General features: G+C 40.4%; 1 non-coding gene across 1 annotated transcript; it reads right to left on the reverse strand.

Moving 5' to 3' along the window:
* Nucleotides 1–213: 213 nt before the first annotated feature.
* Nucleotides 214–320, reverse strand: LOC141640558 (small nucleolar RNA R71). Its single transcript, XR_012543053.1, has one exon. It is a non-coding gene; the product is annotated as a small nucleolar RNA R71 (small nucleolar RNA).
* Between the last annotated feature and the right edge of the window lie 7,852 nt (nucleotides 321–8,172).

The following is an 8,172-nucleotide window of genomic DNA, read 5'->3' on the forward strand; positions in this document are numbered from 1 at the left end:
TCTCATATGGAGACCTTTTGTGACTTTTGTGATGTGATTTCTCAAACCGGTGTAACTCAAGACCAAATTCGATGGGTCTTATTTCCTTTTTCTCTAATTGGCACCGCGAAACAATGGTTGAAGGGCCTTGATAAGGCCACTCTTGGAATTGATTCTTGGAAGAAGTTGGCTCTAGCTTTATACAAAAAATTCTACCCACCGGAAAAGACTAACATGCTAAGAGCTCAAATTACGGGTTTTAAGCAAAGGTATGAAGAATCTTTGTATGAAGCTTGGAAGCGGTTCAAAGGAATTTGTCGCTCATGCCCTCACCATGGACTTAGCGAGTGGTTCTTGGTACAACAATTTTGGAACGGTCTATATGAAGATTCAAGGAACATTCTCAACATGGGATCAAATGGAATGTTCACCGAAGTTGATGACAATCAAACTTGGAACAAAATTCAGGAAATGGCGGTCCATAACTCACAATATAGTAGACCTCGCAAGGCTACTAGAGGAGGAAAGCATGAAGTGGACTCCGTTACTCAATTGGGTGCTCAACTTAGTGCTCACATTGACACAATCAATTTGAAGTTTGAAAAAGCTATGACTAGACTTGAAGAAGCCTCAAAATCACCAAAGCATCATGTTAATGCCATGACGGCATCTTCATCAATCCCAAGTGGGATATGTGAGAATTGTGGAACTTTGGGACATGACCAAAGTGAATGTAGGGGAACAAATGAACAAGTGAATGCTTTCCAAGCATACAAGAGTGGTACCCCTTATTCCAACTATTACAATGAAAATACCAAATTCCATCCAAATCTCTCATACAAAAGCCAAAATGTTCAAAACCCTCAAACAACATACACCCCACCTCCCATGAGAAACCAAAATCAAAGACCCTTTTACAACCAAAACCAAGGTTACCAAAATCAAAATCCATACAATCAACAAAATGACCAAGATTTTGATGTTCAAAAAGCGGTCCTCCAAATGCAAAATAATCAACAAGAATTTTTCACTCAAATGCAAAAAGATAGTCAAGCAAAGGAAACCACCATCAACAACATTCTAGCTCACACCAAGATGTTGGAAACCCAATTGACTCAACTAGCATCTTCAAGCTCACAAAGACAAAAGGGGCAATTACCACCTCAAAGTAATCCCCCAAGACATGAAACGGTTAGTGCCATTCACTTGAGAAGTTGTACAAGGTATGAAGCACCGAAGAAGCAAGTTGAGGATGAAGTTGTGGAAGCTAGTGATAAAGAAGAAATTGTGCAAAACTCCAAGGATGGAGAACCATTAAAAGAATAAATTTCAAAGAAAAATGAAGACAAGGTCAAGGAGAAGGAGCCCATTATGATTAGACTTCCTTTTCCAAGTCGTCAAGCCAAGCCCAAATTTGATGACCAACTTGGAAAATTTATGGACATTGTGAAGAATTTGGAAGTCTCAATTCCTTTCACGGAATTAATCAATCACGTACCGGCCTACGCGAAATACATGAAAGACATCCTCACAAAGAAGAAGTCAATCCGGAAGCTTGAGACTATCGCCTTCACTAAGGTGAGTAGTGCAATACTTCAAGGGAGTTCACCTCCAAAGCTCAAGGATCCGGGAAGCTTCTCAATACCGTGTACCATTGGCGACACCTAGATCAACAAAGCCTTATGTGATCTAGGGGCTAGTGTGAGTGTTATGCCGTACTACGGTGAGTAAAAGGTTGGGGATGGGAGAGCTTAAATGCACCAATATCACACTCCATATGGCCGATAGATCGACGAAGACACCATTAGGGATATGGGAAGATGTTCCCGTACGAATTGGGAAATTTTTCATCCCGGTGGACTTTGTCATTGTTGATATGGAAGAAGATTCCAACATTCCAATCATTCTAGGAAGACCTTTCTTACACACCGTGGGTGCGGTGATTGATGTGAAACATGGAGAGCTCACTCTAGAAGTGGGAGATGAGAGTATAACTTTTAATCTTGACAAGACTATGAGAGCTCCCCGTTTACATGAACCGTGTTTTATGATTGATCATTATAGCCGGAAGGATGATAGGAAGAAGTCGGAACTCCAATGGAAGAAGAAAATTGAAGATGCTCCATTCAAAGAGCAAGTGAGTTGTAACAAAGAGAGCTTGCAAAGCTCACCAAAGTCAAGCAATGAAGAAGATGGCCTCATTGGCCAAGAAAAGAAAATGGGAGAGTTGTCTCCATCAAATCAAGAGATTTTTAATGATCAACTTAATGAAGTTTGTGGTCTTTGGGACGACGAATTTGAAGGGATTTTCAATCCCTACATTGGTAATGCCATCGATCAAGACCGGCAACAAGGGCAAAGGTCTATTGAAGACCTTTATCATGACAATGAACAAGCTTTTGATTACTTTTTCAAGGTGTTGAGCAACATCAACAACACCTTGGACATGCCCCCTTGACATCTCATCAAGAATGAGAGTTTTGTGGAGTCCTCCCTAAACCACCATTTGTAAATATTTCTAACTCCCTAACTCGCTTTTTAATTTTTAATTTGCATTTTTGTCATTTTTGGATTTTTAAGCTTTGATCATGATAATTATCATTTTTGAGAGAAGTGAGGGAGGGACTAATGATTTCAATTGATGTGTAGTGCTTTAGCTTAGTGTGGGGATGGCAATTGCCTAGGCTATTCATGCCTTAGTAGTGCCCCCACGATGAAGAACACGAGATTTTGAAGAATGGAAAATGACAAGGGATATGCAAGGTACACGGATGGAACTGAATACGGGTAAAAGGGGTAGAATCCGAGCGGTTTCAAGAGAATCCGCCCGTCTTCAGGCAATCCGGGCATATTGGGCAGAAGACGCCCGTCCTTCTGAGCTGAATTTTTGAAATTTTGTGACTGTTAGCAAATCCGGGCGGCCTGAAATAGAATCCGCCCGTCTTCAAAAAGACGCCCGTCTTTTTGGCTGAGAAAAACAAGAAAAATCCCTGGAAAGGAATCCGCCCGTCTTCTCTGAAAGACGCCCGTCCCGCATTTTCAAATCCGCCCGTCTTTGCTAGAATTCGCCCGGCTTTAGGCGAGAATTCCTGAAGCCCATCCAGGCAGAATCCGGCCGGCCCGAAGGAAAGCCGCCCGTCTTCCCCCTGCATTTCAAATTTTCCGAGTTCATTATAGACCCCCTCCCACATTCATTTCTTCATTCCTTCATTCAAAACACTACCCATAAACCCCAAAACTCCAAAACCCTCATCCTCTCCATTACAAAAACAAGATTCCTCAACAACATTCACCAAAATCAAATCAAAACATCCTTTTAACAACAAATCAATCACTCCTCTTTCAACAAAAATCAAAACCAAGCACAAAATCTTCAACCTTTGAGTCGATTTTTGAATTCATAAAGGCAAAGCCTTTCATCTTTAAATTGATTTGGGCACACTAGAAAATTGAAGATTTTCACTCTTTTCTTGGTTTATTCATCAATGGCAAGGACAAAGGGAGCAACAAAAGCAACAAAGGCAAAGACACTAAAGGCAAAGGCACTCTCATCAAGACAAAAGAGTCTTCAAGCAAAGAAAGCATTGGCTATGGTGGTAGCTAGCCCAAACTTGGAAGCGCAACAAGAACAACCTCTCATGGAAGCAACAACGTCTACTACTCCGGAAATTGCTCAACTTTCGAATTATCCGGAGGTAATTTTCATTTCCAAATCCCATAGGGACACTTTTGCCAAGTATGCTAGAAAACCATTTCTATCCACCAAGTTTATTTGTGAAGATGCCTTAGATAAGTTGGGTGTCCTTGAGCAAACTAGAGCCTTCTTTAAAGCCATGGGGTTGGAGAGATTGTTTGAATCAAAAGAATTGACATACCCCTCCCTTACCTTAGAATTTTTGAGTTCTTTGAAAGTTAACAAGGTTGAGACTATGGAAAGCATCGAGTTTCGCCTAGCTAATGTTAGTAGGCGTATCTCCTTTCAGGAAATGGGTAAAGCTTTGGGTCTTAGCGATTCACTGAGTTATTTTAAGAATGTTGGCAAGTATGACCCCGACCCTCTTTGGGAGGCGATTTCCGGAAGGAAATTTGAGAACTTTCATGCTAGTCGCGCTCTATTAGTCCACCATCCGGGCATTAAAGTGTGGCACAAGGTCATAGGGAACACCATCATTGCAAGAAAAGACACCAACCATTTCACCAAACTCGATTTTGTTCTTCTTGAGTCGGCCTTGAACATTGGAAGGGAATTCACCAAGCCTTTCAACTCTCTAAGGCTTTTGGTGGATAGATGGCTAAACGTTGATTGTGGGAAGCAAGGCACTACCGTTATTGTGAATGGAGGTCTAGTCACTATTTTAGCTAAATACTTTGATCCGAACTTCAACAAGGATAACAAGTATATGGCGAAGAAGGGTGGTCATCTCATTGATATTGATACTATGATAAACAAGTACAAGTGGGTCTCTCACAACCCTCTTGACACCAAGTATGGATGGCTCACAAGTGAGGCTAGATCTTTTACTTTTCCTTCGAAGATTTGTCGTTTAAGTGTCCACCGGACCAACTATCTACTTCCCCTATCAAAAGAGGCCGAATACATTATCCGACAACAAAAGGGCGAAATTGAAATGCCCTCCTCTTCCATTGTCACACCACCCTACCCTTTCGAGTACCAAGAGTTCAAACCCGAAGGTATTGAAACAAGAAATGATTATATGACTCTTCTTATGCAAGAGATGCACAATCAAGCCTTCAAGGATCGAAAAGATGCTTACTTAGCCCAATATCCACCCCTCCTTCACTTAGCTAGGCAAGGACTACTTGACCCTTCATGTCCTTTGCCTAGTTGGGCGGATAGGGAAGTCTTCTTTCCGAGTGCATCTAGGGTGATTCCGGGTGGCGCTGAGGTTGTCGGTGATGAAGAGGTTGATGATAACATTGATGAAGAGGCTAGTGAAGAAGGAGAAGAAGATGATGAGTAAAGTGAACAACAAAGTGAAGAGGGAAGTGGTGATGAGTCCACTTCTAGTGAGGAAGATGATGATAGTGATGATATGATGGAAGATTAGCAAGCTTTGGAGGCTCCTACCCTCTTGAGGTTTGTCTATTTCTCTCTTTGTTTTATTTATTTATCTTGATCATTGTTGGAGTAGTCCTAGCACCATAGAGGACTAACACCTCGGCCCCATTGAGGTGTCTCATTTTATTGCTCCCACCTTTTGAAAATCCAAAGTGATAAAATTAGTTTCATGCATTGCATCGTGTGTGCATGAACTACACCGAACCTTAGGACATTAGCAATAATGTTTAACTCAGTTTGGGGAAGTACATGCATACACAACGGGAGGTAATCTAAATTATCCTCTCCGTCATAAACAAAACCCATTCATCATGTAGTGTAGATTAGTGTAGCTTGCATTTAGTGTAGAAATCATGCATCATGTTTGCATAATTTCCCATCATTTTGGCCATTGAGGACAATGCCCATATTAGGCTGGGGATGAGGAATTATAACTTAACTTTTATTCAAAAATCCAAAAAAATTGAAAAATTTCGAAAAACCATAAAAATTTGAAAATTGAAAAACCAAAAACAAGTTCATTTCCTTTATATGTCATATTAGTTGGTAGAATCACTTGCATTAGGATGTATATATTAGTTGCATCATGGCATATAGTTGCATTTAGATGAAATGTTTTGAAAAAGTGCCTAATTAAGAACTTTGACAAGAGCAACTAAGCCATTACAAATACTTTTTCAACTTAAGACTTCGCCTACTAGAATGGATGTAAAACACCCTAGATTGTGTCATACTAGTGTCTTTCGACCCATGACCCAAAGCCTAGTCAAGGGTTTGCATGTGAGTCACCTATCCAACCCCGTGATGCGATGTGGACTTGGTTAACTTGTCTAGGTGACCTTGATTGACCTTGTGGTATGGCAACCCAAAAATACTTTCTATCAATAAGTTTGAAGTGCTCATTTCAAAGATTTTGTTATGTGGAAACGTTTTATTGCAAAGGAAACCTCAAATGTTATGAAATGTTGAAATATTCAGAATTTTAGTTGTTTTGATGGAGGCGTACCACTTCGATGTGGTTTGGAGAGGAATCCATTGAATTGGGCCCCCACACGGTTGTGAATTCAACCGCCCAAAGACAGAGTGACTATCACCCCGAAAAGCTATTGTCTAGAGGTTAACCGGTTGCCTAATAAGCGATTGGCGAAAGCAAAGGACATTAGCACGGAAGGGACAAACCCCATCTCTAATTTTGAAATGTGAAAGTTGAATGAGGTCAATTTTTGAATACTAGTCATATCCACCCTTGTTTACAACGATTTGAGCATTTCATTCCCAAAAAGCCTTTTTGTCAAGCCACTTTGCCGAGCTTGGGACGATCCATGACCTTTACTTTTGTAGAGAACTCGAGACTTGTCATGTCATATGCTACTAGCATCATGGGGATCATCATTCCACACCATCCGATCGCTCTTGACGAAAGCATTTGGAAATTGAGGACGAAAGTAGTCTAGTTTAACACCATTTGGAGATGATTTAGTGCCATCCTCTTAGCCTTAGTGATTTGTTGAACTAGTATTTGTGACGGAATATATGCTCTTAAATTTGTTCTCTTTTAGTTGACTTCGCCACTTGATGAGGAAGTGGCTATTCCTTTTGTAGATGCATCCATTATTTGATTTTGTGTGCTTAATGTTTGGATGTGTCGCCATTTTGGCAAGACCCACCTTGCCTTGCAAGAAGGCATTCTACCTCATGATTGTCTTGTTGTGAGTTGAAGGGGCGGAGTGAGACCCGCTAATTGTCTCATATCGGCTATGTTATTAGGTTAGTTTGAATAATGGTCCTAGTCTTTGTCACCTCTTTACTCGGGACGAGCAAAGGTTCGGTTTGGGGATATTTGATGTGACCATAATTAGCGCATATTTAGTCCTCGAATTAGCCTTGTTCCCATGCTTTTTAGTGCATATTTTGGTCATTTATTGTCTTTAGTTCTTTGTTTTGCATATTCTTTGAGGTTTTGTGTCCTTGGTAGGAAAGGAGTGCAAACCTTGCATTTTCATGGCAAAATGAGACTAAATTGATTGAATTCAATGACCAAGCATCAAGGAGAGACAAGATTAGAAGGCCTTTGTACATATTATAGTAGTTGGGCAATGATGAGGAAAGATCCTTGCATCCCCAAGGAAATCCCCAAGGATTTTATGAAGAAAAGGGAAGAAAAGAAGAAGAAACAAGTCTGAGCAGCAATCCGTGCGGATTGCCAAGAAGACGCCCGTCCCCAGCACCACAATCCGTGCGTCTTCTACCCAAGATGCCCGGGCAGCAGCTACCAGGAGACGCCCGTCTTCTCCCAAAGACGCCCGGGCAGAGACTCACGAATCCGGCCGTCCCGTGCCTAAGACGCACGGATTCCAAGGCAGCGCAAATTCGTTTCTTCAAGCTTCAAGAAAGATGCCCATCCTTCAGAAAATACCGGCGTTTCCTTAAGTAGGGACTTAATCGTCATTTAAGCCCTTAGTTAACCCTAATGCATCCACCTAATTTCCACTATAAATACCCCATTAGTCTAATTAGAAGAGGATGTTCTTCTTATCAATTCTTAGAGTTGTTAATATCAATCAAATCTCTCTTTAGTTTTGCAATCAACAATTAATCAAGTTTTAATACAAGTTTTATTTCCTTAATCTCTCTCTTGTTCATCCTTTATTTTGGGTAATTGAAGATTATTTGGGTTATTATTGGGAGATTGACAACCTCTCAATCAAGCATCAAGTACTTCTTTTATTCTTTGCTTTATTATTGGAATCATTAGTAGGTATAATTCTCTTAATCCCTTTTTAATTATTGTTAATTACTTTCATTTATTCATCATGTTTTACTTTGTTGGTATGATTGACAACCTTGTTAGCATGATCAATATGATAATGAGTGAGTACTCACCTAGCTAGGGTTAATGGGTAATTAGGGGAAACCAACATGGGGAATGATTCATGCTTAAATTAATATGCTTTCATGGTTTATTTGCTTGCTTGTTTTGATCTCAACTCATGCACATATTATGTTTGATGAAATGCGAGCCTATGAATCCTTGCATTTTTTACCCATCACCTATCTTTTCAATGAGACTTGTAAGACATAAACCAACTCGAGTCTCATTAGACCATGCATGT

The sequence above is a fragment of the Silene latifolia genome, unplaced genomic scaffold, assembly GCF_048544455.1.
Source record: "Silene latifolia isolate original U9 population unplaced genomic scaffold, ASM4854445v1 scaffold_88, whole genome shotgun sequence".
Lineage (NCBI taxonomy): Eukaryota > Viridiplantae > Streptophyta > Magnoliopsida > Caryophyllales > Caryophyllaceae > Silene > Silene latifolia.